At 34.7% G+C, this 17,162-nt stretch overlaps 1 long non-coding RNA gene across 3 annotated transcripts in view; it reads left to right on the top strand.

The window, feature by feature from the left end:
* Positions 1–16,410, top strand: part of LOC126837820 (uncharacterized) — a 107,578-nt gene extending 91,168 nt beyond the window's left edge. For 2 of the 3 annotated variants that reach the window (XR_007685618.1, XR_007685617.1), the window contains one exon: positions 3,306–3,456. This is a non-coding gene — a long non-coding RNA (uncharacterized LOC126837820). Of the gene's footprint in view, positions 1–3,305; positions 3,457–14,423 lie in introns of those variants that run through there. The other variant, XR_007685619.1, reaches the window with a different exon arrangement.
* The last annotated feature ends 752 nt before the right edge of the window (positions 16,411–17,162 follow it).

The following is a 17,162-nucleotide window of genomic DNA, read 5'->3' as shown; positions in this document are numbered from 1 at the left end:
TTATTTTATGATAAATATCATGCATGTCATACCGGACACGTCAATCATACTATAGTGAGGCCTATGATGCAATTTAACAAAAAAAAAAACAACAAAAATTGAAAGTGGTTGGCGATAAAATGATCACCCTGTATTAAATAAGGTTAATTGGCTTTATTGTTAGTTGTCAGTAATGTTAATAATTGGTAGTTTGATATTAATTTCAATTAATACTAAATAACTTTACTTAATTTGTAAGTTCAATGTAGTAATTCTGAATGGTGTATCTATAAAACATAAATAAAAGGAACAATGAAACAAAGTGTTTGTTAAATAAGAAAAATATGGCTTTTTAAAATTCTTTTTAACGTTTCTGCAATGTCATCTAATGAATGAGTTCGCTAAAAAAGCACTCTAACAATTGTATAGTTCAAAGGAAACCGCCCGAACCATTTTTATTATTTTATATAAAAGTGCATCTTTGTGACACGTTAAGGTACAAGCATTGAATGAATATATATTGTACAATATTTACAAGTGAGAGACGTTTATTGAAATCTGCTTTCTGCGTCTTCCTTTGATACATTATACAATGATTACATTTTATTAGGAGGCAGTCAAGTAAACGAAATCAAGTGCGTTTAACGCGTAAGACATATTGTTTCTTACTGTCAAAGTCGAGTTCAAATTAAAGTGTATTTTCGTAACCGGTGCAAAGTCCTCACCATAAAAGAGGGGTCACTTCATTTTTTTAAGTTTTTGAGGTTAAGGATCCAAAAACGGCTGAAAATGATGCGACCCCTCTTTTAAGGTGAGGATTTTGCACTGGTTACGAAAATACCTGAATTTCACCCATATATTAGTATGGTTCGGTATCGGAGCACCTGTATATTATTTGTTTTTATTAAAGTCGTTTTTTTGGGGCCCATACACTACAATTAATTTCGACGGTTTTACTCGTCGGTTATACCCATCGTGTTTAAAATCAAGATTCGACAGATGTAAAAACTGTAGTGTTTCGTCGTCGGTTTTGACCGACGTGTTTTATCGTGACAATGAAAACCGACGTATTTCATCGTAGTGTATATGTGCTGCCTATTATATATAGCGCCTTCGCGTAATTATGGTTACTGCTCTCGTTCTATCTTACGGCAGACGAAAACAAATGCAATCATACAAAAGCCTGTTAAACTATCCTAACGTGTTTTAAACAATTGCTTAATTATTTTCGTCCCTTTGAATTCGACATGCCGATGGAAAATGTTTACCGCGACGGTCTTTGATAAACTCATGACCTCGCTCTCGTAGTAATACCGTGTCATACCCATACTCTTTTGTTCCTATTAAATCATTAAATTGCTTCCGACGGTTGTAATATACCGTATAGGCGTCTAAGATCAAAGTGTGTGTGGTACTTCAGAGATCAAAAGTTTTTTACATGGAAAATTCCGGTTTGAAAACAAATTAAATTATATCAATTAAATAAATAATTTAATTATTTATAACGACAATAAAGAGATTGTCCCACTACCATAGTTGTTGCATAAAGTCATGTAGGACATAAATGACAACTTGAGTTTACCTTGGGCATACATTATCTAAGCTATATAATTATATACATATGGGATGTAAGCATACATCGTTTAGTGCGGTTATTCACAAGCTTCGATCTCTCTCTCCCACTGCTCATAATGCCGAATATTCTAACTTTCTTAGGACCGTGTTCGATAATTTTACAAAAAAAAAAAAAATATACAGACTTTAAGATGGTTTTTTAAACCTTTGAACAATTTCAGCTCCGAAGATTGTGTAATAATACAGGGTCCGGCAAAAAAACCTCCCTTATTTAAAAATGGCACTGTGTGAGTTGTGGTGGTGGTACAACGGTGGAGGGGGTATCGATCGATAGCTGTATACATGCCATTTTCTTCTGACCTAACCTAAACCAATTGCTAGGAATCATGATGAGGGAGAAGTCTGGTTCCAACAAGACGGTGCCACAGATAACACTTCGCGGCGCTCCCTAGTAATCTTGAGAGAGGTGTTTCCTGGACGTCTTCTCTCTTTGCGAGGAGACATCACCTAACCGCCAAGGTCACTTGATTTATCCCCTTGTGGTTTGGGGACTTAAGAAGGCAATCAAACAGGCAGTGGCTGCCATTATACCGGAAATGACACGAAGAGCTATGGCCATTCTCGAAAGTTAAAAGTGTAACCTGTGGCACCGTCTTGTTGGAACCAGACTTCTCCCTTATCATGGTTCCTAGTAAACTGGTTTAGGTAAGGTCAGAAGAAAATGGCATGTATACAGCTATCGATCAATACCCCCTCCACTGTTGTACCAGCACCACAGTTCATTTAGTTCCATTTCGAAATGAGGGAGGTTTTTTACTGACCCTGTATTATACAGGGTGATTCTTTTATCATAAACCAGTCAATATCTCATAGGGTTTAATAAGAAATTAAATTTTTTTTTCATATTATTTTTATATAATGTGATCTCAATTTTTCACAATTTGTTTTTGTTTTTACCCCCCCCCCCCTCAACTTAGATTTTTTGTTGGCAACTTTTGAAACTTAAATGGTATCGTATATATTTTATTACCTCTTTAAATAGAGAATAATGTATTACAAATGTTGACTGGTCGATAACCAGTTTAGAGAAACTATTTTTGAAGTTAAAAGAGTTTAAAAGTTAGGATGGGAGAGGAAGTGCGGTTGGGAAATGCGCGCAGATAAAAATAATACTACACTCCACTTCCCCTCCCATCTTAACTTTTAAACTCTTATAACTTCAAAAATAGTTATCCAAAACTGGTTATCGACCAGTCAACATTTGTAATACATTATTCTCTATTTAAAAAGGTAATAGTATATATACGATACCATCTAAGTTTCAAAAGTTGCTATCAAAAAGTCTAAGTTGAGAGGGGGGTAAAAACAAAAAAAAATTGTGAAAAATTGAGATCACATTATATAAAAATAATATGAAAAAAAAATTTAATTTCTTATTAATCCCTATGAGCTATATGTTTTTTATTACATTTTTTATTGTTTTAGTATCAATGTCTCAATGTTAAACCTTAGATAAATTCTTCTTATTTTTTGTTTAATTTTCTTATGTAAATCCGAGTACCGTCCTTCTTAAGTGGCCACTATCATATTTGACCATACATTCATATTCCCGCTTTGAAGACTTAAAGGAAGTGTGTAGTAGTCACTTAGCTAACGAATCAAGTATAGATTTCTAAAACTGTCTAAGTAAATACCCAGTCCTTAAAAAGGCTTACGTCGCTAACGACTGTTTTCTTTTCTTATCCTTACAGATGTCATATCCCGGCCGCCAGGAACAGACTGCTGATTCGAATCAATAGTAGTTTTAGAGATTTAGGTCTTTTTTTTTAAGATCATTAATGGGTGTAGGTTTTTGAATCACCAGCAAAACGGAACAAATGATGTAAACTATTTCAAACTAACGTGTATATTATTAATTTTTATTGTTCTTTTTTTTTCCTTTTCAAATGTTATCATCAAAAAATGAAACTAACAATTAGTTTCATTTTTTGATGATACCATTTGAAAAAGAAAAAAAAGAACAATAAAAATTATTAATATACATATTAGTTTGAAATAGTTTACATCATTTGTTCCGTTTTGCTGGTGATTCAAAAACCTACACCCATTATTGATCTTAAAAAAGAGGACCTAAATCTCTAAAACTACTATTTAACTAAAATATGTAGTAAGTTATGTTAGTAACTAAAATATGTAGTATTTATTGTTTTATTAAAATCTATTTTTGTTTTTTTATTACTATGAGTATATAAACAAAATATAATTTAAAAATTCGTTGATATTAAAAAAATATATATTTGATTTTTATGTTATATGTTATATATTATATTAATATGCAATATATTATGTTATATATTATATTTTATTTTATGTTCTAATAAAATTGTTATACATTAGTCAGTAAATCTTTAAAAAAAAAAATGTGTTATTAATTTATTATGTCTTATATTATCAATTTATTGAAATAAATTAGCGTTCAAATTTACTAAGTTTATTCATAAAAATATTATCCTATGTAAAATAGGTATTTAGAAAGACCCCTAGTTATCCTAATTACCCACATTATACTAATTGATAATTTTAATCGATTCATTTGATACTTAATCAAAGTGGTCAGATAAAAAACAAAGTTACACAAATAAGTAAATAAAACTGATACTTTTTTTTTTTTTTTTTTTTTTTTTAATAGCCTTTATTAACAAAAAACATTCGGCTCAACAATTAAACAGCAATAACAAGTAAAATGTAAATGTACATTATGGTAATAATATGATTTTAAAGACAAAAGAAAAACAAAACAAAAAAAAAAAAACAATCAGAAAACTAAATAACATTGATATAAACTTAAAACTTAAATTAAATTGAGAAGCCAGAGCTCTTTAAAATGGAAAGGATAGCAAAAATGACAGGAGTGGAATGAGTGTTTAATGAATTAACGTTAAAGGGAGGCTGAATGTTAAGGGAAGAGAGGAAATTAAATAGAGAGAGCCTTTTGTTGGTCAAAGCCGGACAGGTAGTAAGGAGGTGAGAGAAGTCGCAAATGGCTTCATCATCATGAAGAGGACAGAATATGGAGCAGAATTAAGGGATAGATGGAATGCATGTGACGGAAGAAGATTATGACCAAGTCTAAGGCGTGAAAAGGAGGATATTACATTTCTGGGAATATTTAAATTACGGAACCAAGGACGAAAGGTAATGGAAGGGGAAATAGAACGGAACCAGCGGGTGGAGCTGAGGTTAACGTTGGACCATTTGTCTTGCCACGCTTTGGCTACAGTGTGACGGAAAAGGCGGAGGAAGTCAGAAGAAGGGGTATTGGAGATGGTCGGAATTAAGTGGGATGAAGTGGAATTAGCGAGGAGGTCGGCAACCTCGTTACCCGTAATACCAACGTGACCTGGGACCCAATGGAAAATAACTGATTTATTTTGTGAGAGGATTGAAGAGATTAATGATCTGATGATTAGGATAAAAGGGGAAGGATGAGAATTGAACGGAAAGGATGATATAGCTTGAAGGCATGAAAGAGAATCAGAACAAATTAAATAAGCCGTATTAGGAGCGGAGGAAATGTAAGTAAGAGCATGGATAATGGCGAGACTTTCCGCCGTAAAGGAAGATGAGACTGGATGTAATTTGGAAGAAAAGGATATATTCAAAGCAGGAATAAAAAAGGAACAGCCTGCCGAATTGACTGATACCGAACCGTCCGTGTATTAATGCATGTATTAGGAAACGAAGAAGAGATATAATCGAAAAAGAGATTGTTGACTATTGAATGGGGGAGAGAACGAAGGGTTTGAACGTGAAGGCCGAGAAAGCTAGTGTTGGAGAGAACGGTGGGTTTAAGAGTGAGGGAATTAAATGGGCAATCATATAAGGGTAGTCTCGAATGCGATTTATATACAAGGGCGGCAATAGGAGAGAGAGAGTGGCAAACCGAGGCTAAATTAGGGAGAGATTTGGGAACGTAACGCCAGGAAGATTTTATATCTGTGAAGAGATTATATATTGGGGAGTTAGGAGAAGAGAGGGATTTAAGTAGAAACTTACCAGCGAGATCCCGGCAGCGGATTTCGATAGGGGGGGAGGAGCATTCTACAAATAAGCTAGAAATGGGGGTGGATTTCAAAGCACCTATGATACTACGTAGGCAGGAGGCGAGAATGGAGTTTAATTTATTTCTATGAGTGTGAGAAGCAGAGACAAATAAAAAGGAACCATAATCTATTTTTGAACGAATGACGGAGTTATAAATAAGAAGTAAAGAAGTGGGACGAGAGCCCCAAGAGGTGCCTGTAACGCAACGGAGGAAGTTAGCCCAACGGGAGGTAAATGAAAGTAGATGGTTAAGCTGAGGTACCCATCTGAGCTTTGGGTCCAACTTAAGCCCCAAGTAGGTGACATTATCAGAGAGAGGAATGATATGTCCCTCGAGACAAATAGGAGGCAGGTCTAGAGGGATGCGTTTTCTGGTAAAGATCATTAATTGACTTTTATCAGGCGCGGGATCAAATGATGATGAAACAAGGAAGTTGGATAAAAAAGAGAGAGAATTATTAAGGGAATCAATAGCTGTATAGGCAGATTTGTGGGATGGGAAAATAACGATATCATCAGCGTAAAAAAGGGCTGAGACGCCTTCAGTAGAGAGGGCGGAGCTGAATTTTGCTCATATAAATATTAAAAAGAATTGGACTAAGGCAACTGCCCTGAGGGAGTCCACGAAAAGAGGAGCGGCAGGAAACTAGACCTGAAGGAGAAGTAAAAGTAAGAGAGCGGTGAAAAAACAAAGAGGAAATAAAATTACAAAGAAAAGGTGAAATAGAAAGTAGGCGAGAAATCAAGGTAGGTATATGAACCGAATCGAATGCACTCTTAATATCAACAAAAGCTGCTGAACAAAAGGATTTGCTACAAAATTATTTGTAGATGGAACCAGTAAGATTGGAAAGGCACTCCATGGTTCCTAAGCCTCTGCGGAAACCGTATAGATTATTGGGAAGAAAATTGTTTTTTTCGATAAACCAATCCAATCGGTTCTTAATTATGTGTTCCACAGTCTTGCATAATGCCGACGAAAGAGCAATAGGACGAAATGCGGCTGAAGTGGAGTTGTGTTTAGGAATAGGAATGACATTAAACTGGCGCCAAGAGTCGGGGACAATGGCGTTAATCCAAAGAGAATTAAGGATTGAGAGAAGGATATCGTAACCATAAGCAGGAAGATTCTTGAGCATAAGGGGGGAGATGCCGTCTAGGCCAACGGCAGATGAAGTGCGCGATGTGATGGCATAGAAGAGCTCACTTGGAGTGAAAGGAGAGGTAAGAGGATGCGAGGCTGGATCGAAATCCGGCCAAGGAGGAAGGGGTAAAGGAGAAGATTCTTCTGAAGAGGGAACGTAAGAAGGGGCAACTTTATTGCAAAAAGAATTAAACCATGATTCGTTCAAGGAGCGGGGAGGAGATTTGAACAGGCAGCTTTTAAATCGCTTAGCTGTGACCCAAATGTCACTAAGAGAGGAGGAAGGATTTAGAGAAGAACAGAAAGATTGCCAGGCGTTCCTCTTTGCCTGTTTAAGTGTGCGCATGGTAGAGGTGCGTGTAATTTGGTATGCGTGAAAATCCACAAGTGAGCCAGAAGCTCTATATTTTTTGAACGCGTCGGTACGATCATTGACAGCTTTGGTACACAAAGGAGACCAAATAGGGGAGGGAGGAAAATGTTTTTTAGTTATTTTGATATTAGGAAGAGAACGATTAGCGGCTTTAAGAGGATGGAAACAAACCAGTTATAGTCAGCAATGGGTGATACGGGAGTAAAATGAGAAAGAAAATTGGACTTATAGATTTGAAAAGTGGGCCAGCCAGCTTTAGAGTAGTTAAATTTATTAAACGTTTGAGAAAAATGGGAGGATGAAGGGGATGAAGAATTCTTATAAGAAATGAGGATTGGGTAATGATCGCTGCCGTGCGTACAATCAAGAACTGACCACGTGAGGAGCCAAGAAAGGGTAGGAGAAGATATGGTAATATCAACGGTTGAGTAGGCGAGGGGGGGACGGTTAGCCAGAGTCGGCTCTCCTGTGTTGAGTATACAAAGATTAAGGGCGGAGATGGAGGAAAAAATCAAGTTGCCACGGTGGTTAAGATTTTGGGCACCCCATGAGGGGTGATGACCGTTAAAGTCCCCCCCTAAAATCGAATGGGAAGAGACTAAACTGGAGATTTTGTCAATGAGGCGAGGAGGAGGGTTGGAGGATGGAGGAATATAAATAGACCAAAGAGAGATAGGAGAAGATGATTTAGTGAACGCCTCAATACCGACTAGATCGATAGAGTGATCAAGGAGGGAGGATTGAAATTGAGCGTCTAGTACTATATGGTTAATTTGAATGGAGTGATGGGAGGCAATGGCGACGCCACCGTATCCATCACAGCGGTCTGAACGTATAATATTAAAATGTGGTAAGGAAAGATGTTTGTTCTAGAGAAGCCAGGTCTCGGAGAGTAAAGCGAAAGAACATTTTTGGTTAGAAAGAAGAACAGAAAGGTCTTGTAAACGTGGGAGTGAACTTCTAACATTCCATTGGAGAATATGAAAAGAAGGGATGATGATATCGGAATTAGTATGTGTCGTCATCGTCGATGGCTGGGAAAGGGAGATTAAAAAGGGGTGATTCAATGACAGACTGGAGCGTTGAAGGAGATGTGAGAGAAGAAGGGTCGCTTGTGAGCGAACGAGAGAGAATTTGAGCAAAAGCTGCTACCCAATTAGGGTAATCATTGTTGGAAAAATGATTATGTTCCATATAATTAAGGAAACTGCCATTTGGAGAGGTGGATCTGTTATTGTTTGAAGGAAGAGGAGGGAATGATGGAGTGGAGGATACGTTTTTCATTTTCCTTGAAGCACCTTCAATCGATTTATTACTATGTTTGGATGGGATATAGGCGTTGGATGATTGAGAGAGAGCGGGGAATGAGGGGGGATGAGCAGCGACGTTAACAGTAGTTGTATTAACATTTTTAGTGACATCGGAAAAAGTAAACGCTTTATTAGTTATACGCGATCGCTTAATTAATGATGCTTCTGAAAAAGTAACGTTGTTTGCGGCCATGATCTTTTTGATGTCTTTCTGGATGGTCCATTCAGAGCAGGAACGGTCTGTAGATGGATGATTCAGTTTGCAGAAAATGCACACGGGGGGTGAGGTCTCTTTAACATTGCATGAAGATTCGCCATGATCAAAAAGTCCACAATGACTGCATCGCTATTTGTTACGACAAAATTTAGATGTGTGGCCGAAACGAAGGCACTTAAGGCATTGTACAGGTGAACGGATGCTAGGCGATACATCAAAAAGAACTTTAAAAATAGAAAGCTTAGTAGGAAGAGTATTTGATACAAATTTTAGCTCCACCAAGTTAGTAGCAATCAGTTTGTTGTCTTTTTTAACGTTGATTCGGCGAAAGGAGATCACTTTGGTAGGGCATTCATAGCCCTCCAAAAACTCTTCTTCAGAGACGATTTTGTCTAAGCGAATGATACCCATACAATATAACAATGTATTAGGGATACTGGCAATAAGTCCATGTTCGGCCAGAGATGTTGAAGAGAGACATAAATTGGCGTTATACACGGAATCGAATGTGATTTTGACACGCTGAGAGCCGATGGGATTGATATTAAGAATACCGGAGAACATTTTGGAAAACAGTTTACCAAGTTTGACTGGATGAAAGTTGCCGAGGTTATTATCACTGGATGACGATGCTATCAAAATATGCAGGGGACCCGAATAGTTAAGTGGAAAGCATACATGATCGTTGATTGCCTATACCCTGTCGCGTTAGGGGAAGACATGCTGGCTGAATTTGCGGTGACTAGGTGCGTGTTGTGCGGCATAACCAATATCATTTCAGGGGAGTCCAACTCCTTGCTGGTCTTCGAGAGGGCTGAGGGAAAACTTGAAGAGGTCGCAATGTTTTTGGATTTTTTAAGGGCAGAGGGCTAGTAGGAGATTTAGTATTACTAGAACAGGGATTATTCTTACCCGAGTGAAGCGATGAATCATCCGAAATGCCCAAATCCGAGCCGCTTAGCGTGGACATACGAGTAAGGGGGGAGATACCGAGCTCTCCCCCTCTGGATTTAGGTTTGACCATCCAAAAGAACCCAAGAGGGTCCTTTAGATAGAGCAAATGGCGAAGTAAAATAGAGTAAAATTGAAGGTAAAAAGTTTTTTATATAGAAAATTCCGGTTTGAAAATGAATTTAATTATATCAATTATATCATATTTATTCATATGAATAAATGGTATTCAAGATATTCAAATGGTAATTGTATTTATTATTCATGAAATCTTTTCCTTTAACCACCATATCGATGTCATCATCGGTAGAGCCCTTAAAGTCTTAGGTTTTCTCAATCGTATTACGAAGCTCTTTAGTTCAATTAATTGTCTTCGGACTTTGTATTTCGCTCTTGTGCGATCTATTTTGGAATATGGGGTTGTTGTTTAGCATCCTTATCTGGCTACTGATCAATTGCGGCTTGAGCGTGTCCAGCATAAATTTTTGTCTTTTGTTGCACACAAACTTAAATTACCTCTATTGCAACATGATTACTCCCATATTAGCCGTATCCTTAATATCCCATCTTTATCATCCCGACGTAATGATGCTGACTAGTGACTCCCAATTTATAAACGCTCTCCTCAATAATTCTTTTGATGCTACTGATCTTCTCTCCCGTGTCTTATTTAAAGTTCCTTCATACACCACTCGAAATCCAACTCCTTTTTATACTCCTATTCATTCCACTTCTTATAGCCACAATCATCCAATGCAGAGAATGCTCTGATCGGCGAATCTAGTGTGACCTTTGTCGATTGTCAGTTATTAAATTTGTATTATTATTATCTTTATGTTATGTCTTTTTATATTGTTATCCTTTGTTTAAATGTACTATTAATTATTATGTCAACTATGTAACTTAAAACAGCCGATTGGCGTCAATACTTAAAGTAAAATAATAATAATCAATCTACTAACCGGCTGGTACAACAATAATAATACATTTTTGTTTTGTTAGTTGCACTACTATTATTATTATTATTATTATTTTTATTAAAATTTCGCCCCCCCCCCTCTGTACCCACAATCTTAGGCAACTACATATAAAATATTTTCTGTTGTTGTTGTTCATTGTTTATTTGTTTGGTCGTCTTATTGGTAGTGTTGACTGTCATTGCCTTGTCCCATATATAAATATTTTTTTTTCTCTCTTGTCGCACTCACAGCGCACTACTAAGATGACCGCAAAACATTTGTCCAAATGACAATGATCGACTCGCTTAGGGAATGTGCATAATTCACACTTACACGGATACACCAAAATTCAAATGTTTTGCAAATTGCAGCTAGTATTAAAAGGTTGTCGCAGTAAAAATGTGTTGCCCTCGTGTGTTTCACATAGTCTGCAGATTATATCTGTAACAACTGTGTAATAAGTGTGTAAGTCGAATTTTGGTTAAAATTGACTAAGTACGCTAGGATGTAGTCCGAAGCGCCTAGCACACTTTAAATAAATGTCTAACTCGTTGGACCAACAGGAAACCTTGAGAGAGATGTGAGTTCCTAATTATTACATGCTGATTTATGGCAACTGGTCAGTTTAAAATCGCTCCCCTGTAAATCACTGAATCGACTTACTTATTCATAGTTGTTACAGATATAAAAACCAGTACAGTGGGGTCGAGGCATAGTGGGGATAGAGCATAGTGAAGTCGGGACATAGTGGGGACGGGGAGGTCACAGGTAAACAGGAATTTTTAAATCGGAAAGTGATAAAATCACTTTCGAAAAAACGCTTCGATGCAAACCAGTAGTTAGTATTTTCAAGCCAGTACAGTCTAAACCAAGCACAGTGTAAGCCAGCAAAGTTAGAAAATATTAAATTGAGGTGCTGTATTTACAAATAAGCATCCAAGCGTTTATTTGAAAGTGATTTTATTCACTTTTATAATTTAGATTTATAACAATTCCTGTAGACCTGTAAACTCTCCGTCGCCTCGTTGCTTTGATTCCATTAAGCCTTTGTTCTACTGTACTAGTCCTCTCGGATAAAATCACTTACAAATTAACGCTTTGATGCTTATTTGTAAATACACCACCTCAATTGAATCAGTAATTTAAAAAACTTCAAAACTTCATAAATATGGCTTGAAAATACTAACTACCGATTTGCACCGAAACGTTTTTTCGAAAGTGATTTTATCACTTTCAGATTTAAAAAATCCTGTAGACCTGTGCTCTCCCCGTCTCCACCATGCTCTGTCCCCACTATGCTCCGACCCTACTGTGCTGGTTTTTTTTTTTGCAAAAACATAATAGCCTAAAGAACACATAATCAATGTCTTGTTAATTTTAGTTGGAATGGTCGATAATTCATGTTTCAATTGTTTGTACTCCATAATTTAAATTATAATCGCTTGTACTCAGTAAAAATAATATTTATGTATTATATATTTCCATTAGAGCAATCTCACACTAACTATTTATACTTCATAGATTATATTTTTTCACAGCTCCATCTGAGCGCCGGCTAAGTTCTAGCAATGCCAGTGTATCTTTACACGAACCAATTCACCCGATATTTTTAACTTTCATATCTCTGCTACTTCTTAAGATGGGCTTTTAAAATTTGAAACCTAAATTAAGCTTAAATAGTTTAGGACACTGTCTAAAATTGAGTCTGTTTGAGAATGTTCTTCTCTCGACATTATGTTCCTTGGGGTAAAATAAATTTGCGAAAACATTGATATATATATACCCTTAATAGTACCCTATAATATTTTTTACTTATTCCTTATTTAGTTGCAAAGAATTCCGATGTACTTACATAACACATTATTCTAACAATAGATCAGAAAAAAAATTAATTAAAAAAAAACAAAAAACAAGTTTTGAATTTACATATATTTTTTTTATTACTATTACCCTCGACAGCAAAGGTCATTATATTATTTATATATATAATAATATATTTATATAATAATATATATATATATATATATATATATATAATATAATAGCTGACCACTGTGCAATCATAATGCCAAAAGAGTGTATTATGAAATCTTTTTTTTTTGTTTTTATTTTTTTAATTAATAAAGAACTAGTACACGAGTTTTCCTCGTAGTTCGGTGGTTCAAATATCTCTTTGTGCATGTTTCCGAGATTATATATGACAAACTTGGTGCTGATATACAGGTACAAAATTTCAGATCTTCATATGAACTGCCTGTTGCAAGAAATCTAAGAGTTGCTATGAGCCTTTCTACTGGAATTATTGCCATTCTCATTACAGTTTTTTTTTTAGGTCCAATAAGGTCAAGTAATAATTTAAAATCCTGTGATTCCATTCTGAGATAGTTGTTACAATCATCTGGATTATTTTCTTCAAGTTCACAAAGTAGTAAAATATCACTGAAATTTCGATTTAATTTCCAGTCCTTAACCCATTTTGATATTATTTTGTGTCAACACACGAAAAGCTGCAAATGCAATTGCAATTTTTTTTCTTTTCAATTTATACATTTAATTAAAAAAGTAATAATAACAAAAAATGAAAAATAGTAATAATAAGAGTAAAATAAGTATGCGCACAGCATCGAGACACACAACATGACGTCGTCATGACGGAAGCGAAGACGCACCACGTCAGTCGCGCGGAAATGAACACGGTTTTTGCCTTTACACGGACACGCTTCCTTGTCAATTTTAACATAAATGGAAAGAACGCAGGATTGGTACGTGTTAACTTTTTTCAAGCACATTCTTGACCGTTGCACGTCAGTACTTCGGGTTTCGCCACACGCCCGCCGTACCATTCTAATCGCGCGAGACAAATGTGTTCGTCTAAAGGCTTCCTAAATAGACCTGTTCAAAAGACAGAAATGGGCGTCAATCTAATTATTTCGTTACTGCCGTAAACTGCATTACGGCGGAGGCCTATATTAATTGCACGAGGACATGGTATAAGTGTTCGGTATAATTCGGTTTAGCCTCGACAACGTTTGATGTGTATGGACATTTGATTACGAGCCATAATAATGCGGGTTCGAAGGTCCGACGCAGTTAAATGAATAACTCACGTCGAGAGGTAGAATATTATTATACTATAAGGTCAATAAGTTTAGATACTATCGTGAAACCTAGTATTTCCTTTGACACTGGTAGAAAATCGTGGGCCCTATGCAACAAAGTCACTCGATAAATTGTTAAATTTGCATATTACATTCAAGAGTAGGTGGAAGACCCACCCTTTTTTATTTAGTCAAACATTTTTTTAGGCTTTTCCCGGTTTCGAGGATGAAGAAGTTGACTTTTTCGACGTTTGACCCTCCAAAGTACTAATCGCATACGATTCCGGATCTAAAATGGTGCTACACAAGTAATTCGGTTCACATTAAAAAAAGTTATCCGTGTCTACAGACACAAAAATAAAACACTTATCATTTAAGAGTCAATACCTTCTCAGCTTCGCATCCAAGCTAAATTGGTCTTGTAAAACAAATAATATTTAATTCAATTTTTTTAACCGTTTTTTAGAAAAGCATGTTTTTAAAAAAATTAAATTTGTTTGTTTAAATAAGCGGGTTTATCACAATTTTAGTTATAATTATTTCTGAAGACTTATAACCTTGCCGCAAATCGTACAGGTATTCCTAGGTAGTGCGATAAAACCAACAGGGTATTAACTGAACAAAATGTTTATGTTTTGCGCAATACCGGAGGACTTTAATGAATTTTTACTTGAAAATATTTTATTTATAATTAAAAAATCGTCTTTTTTCAGGTATGAGATGATTTCTTGACGAATTCGCTATCCAGGACAGGTCGTCAGTCCGTCGCCGGAGAGAGGGTAGCCTGCCCGTTACCGAGTGTCGAACCAGGGCAGTCAGCGATAACATGGCCTCCTTACCCACTCGGCCACTCCACCTCCAGAAATCGTCTAGGAGAATGAAATGTTTTATTTCTAATCAAATGGTATGTGATTTTTTCGGTGGAAGTATATTGTCAAAATTATGATCGACGCCACTTGTATCTACATGGATACACCAAAATTCAAATGTTTTGCAAATTACAGCTAGTATTAAAAGGTTGTCTCAGTATAAATGTGTTTCACGTAGTCTGCAGAATATATAAAAACCCATGTGCCTTAGTTTAAAAAGAAGTTATTTATTTAATTACCCGGAGAAAGACATTTTTTAATTTCTCATTTTAAATTATTATATTATTCTGTCATTATATTTGTAATAAATACAAATAATACATTTTATTATAGTGCTTATTAAATAATTTGTTAAATACCTACTAACAAGCAGACGGCAGCTGTATTTAGACAATTCACACTAGACTATAGTGTACAATGGTCAATGAAGAAATAAATCAGGTTTTCTTTTATAAACATCAATCGGCAGAAGAAAAAAAATACACATATATTAAACTGTTATTTTACATTTTTGTTTGTTTTTGCTATGGATTACTTTCTGGCGAACATATTAGACGGATTTCAATTTGTTTTTCATGTGAAGCTTACTAATTACTCTACGGCACCCAAAGCCCGATATTATTTTAGATATTAGAAAATTAGTTTCTTAGAAGAAACTAGTAGAAGTAAAGTATAAACGCTTTTGATACAATTTTATTCACAAAAATAAAAAATTGGACTTTAAGCTCCCGTAGAGAAAATATTAAGTTTAAAACAAAATAAACAAAGTTTTGAAATCATTACGGTAAAAACTTAAAAAAGTGACTTCGCGTTTGAGTGTAATTGTATAAAATTTTGCGCTTTTCTTGCCGCTTCATAAATAGAGTTATTAGAATTATTTCTTAGGTTATAAAAATGTTAATCAGTGTTGAAAGTACTTAGAGTTGAGCCAAAGTTAAGGATCTAAAGTTGTATAGTCATCTTATTTTAATAGACTGATATCATTTGGGGAAGGGGTAAGTAAGGGGGATGCGGGGTATTATGTGGATAGACAGGATTTAAAAGAAAAATAATATTAAAATGATAAACCCTTAGATGTTAACGACTTACGAGTTTGACATCTCGTCCGTATACCACACTTAGTATTTTACAGGTACGATACAGATACCATTTATAACTGTTATTATAAATGATGTCAATTACTATTTATCTTAATTTTTTATGAAATGTTTACTTGAATCTTAATGTAAATCGACCACACAACACTATCATCCCAATAATAAGATGACAGTGCTGTACTAATGAAATCTCAATAATATTAGTGTGTATGTATGTATGTGAAGTAGACTGTAGTATGTAGTATCCATATTGATATGAAATTTAAAAAATATATATATTTCTGAGATGTCAAAACCACAGCTTATGTATATTACACGCATTGTGTGTTTGTCTCCGGCGACGGATAGCGAACATGTCAAGAAACCATCTCATGATGGCAGCTTTGGGCCCCTTCATAATCTGTTAAGGTACAAGATGATGATACACCTAATAGTCATCTAATAGTCTGCTGTCTATGGTAACACATATTCCAATAAGAGTTAGAACATGAAGACATAACGCATAATATGCATATTTATATAATTACCGCTGTTCATTTGACGCTCTTTAGTTTGCCTGGTGGTGACAGTTTAACACTTCCATATTATCGTCTCAATATTGTAGTGGATTAAGTTTTAAATACTTATACAATCAATAAAAATTAAGCGATTAGGCAAATTAACAAAAATGGAAAAGATAAGGTGTAAAATATTGTTTTTTTTAGTAATTACAAATCGTTAACTTGACTAGCTTTGCTTTATTTACAGGTGGCGTTTTTATTTATTTTTAATAATAATATTATTTTTCCTAATGATTGGTGTTACAAGTTCTTATCGTTTGGTTTTAATTTATTTTATATAATATACAATAACAACAATATACAGTATTTAAAAATATAGAAAACAGCATTATTTGATTTTCATCAGTGGCAAATAACAACAATATTACAATATTTAGTATTTAGGATTTGGTAAAGGGGTGTTCGGTTAAAATGATCAAGAACAAATATGTCATAAATTATTTTACTAACAAATTTTACATGTACGTATTCACATAATTTTGTACTAATTGTTATGTCAATATAAACAAATATATAATTTTTTTTATAGTTCGTTGACTTAAAATAAATGTTGTCAGTGATAAAAAACAGTATGATATGTTAACGTATGGTGTATTGTATATTATGTTAATCATATTAGAAATATATGTATAGTATTATTATAAGCTAAACATGAAAATTGTGAAAAAAAAAATATTTAAATTGTTTTATCGTATGGTAATTTGTAATGTAGTTCTACGATAAGTGTATTAACCTAATAAAATTATAAATGATTTAGCGACTGAACATTTTGACTTTTGTATTAATTTATTTATTGCCTAAAGACGTATTTTTCAAAAAATCACAAAATTATATTCCAACTCAGATGAGTCTTAAATTTGTCTTATTCATTCTAAATAATAAAAAAAATACTAATAATATCTTTAGTTCTTATTTTGAATGTTATA

This window comes from Adelges cooleyi, unplaced genomic scaffold (assembly GCF_023614345.1).
Source record: "Adelges cooleyi isolate 19-005CV unplaced genomic scaffold, UGA_ACOO_1.1 ACOO_flye_CR_arks_rails_tigmint_CR_PRNA_3, whole genome shotgun sequence".
NCBI lineage: Eukaryota > Metazoa > Arthropoda > Insecta > Hemiptera > Adelgidae > Adelges > Adelges cooleyi.
Note: the sequence above shows the minus strand (reverse complement) of the source record. Positions and strands in the feature narration are given on the sequence as shown.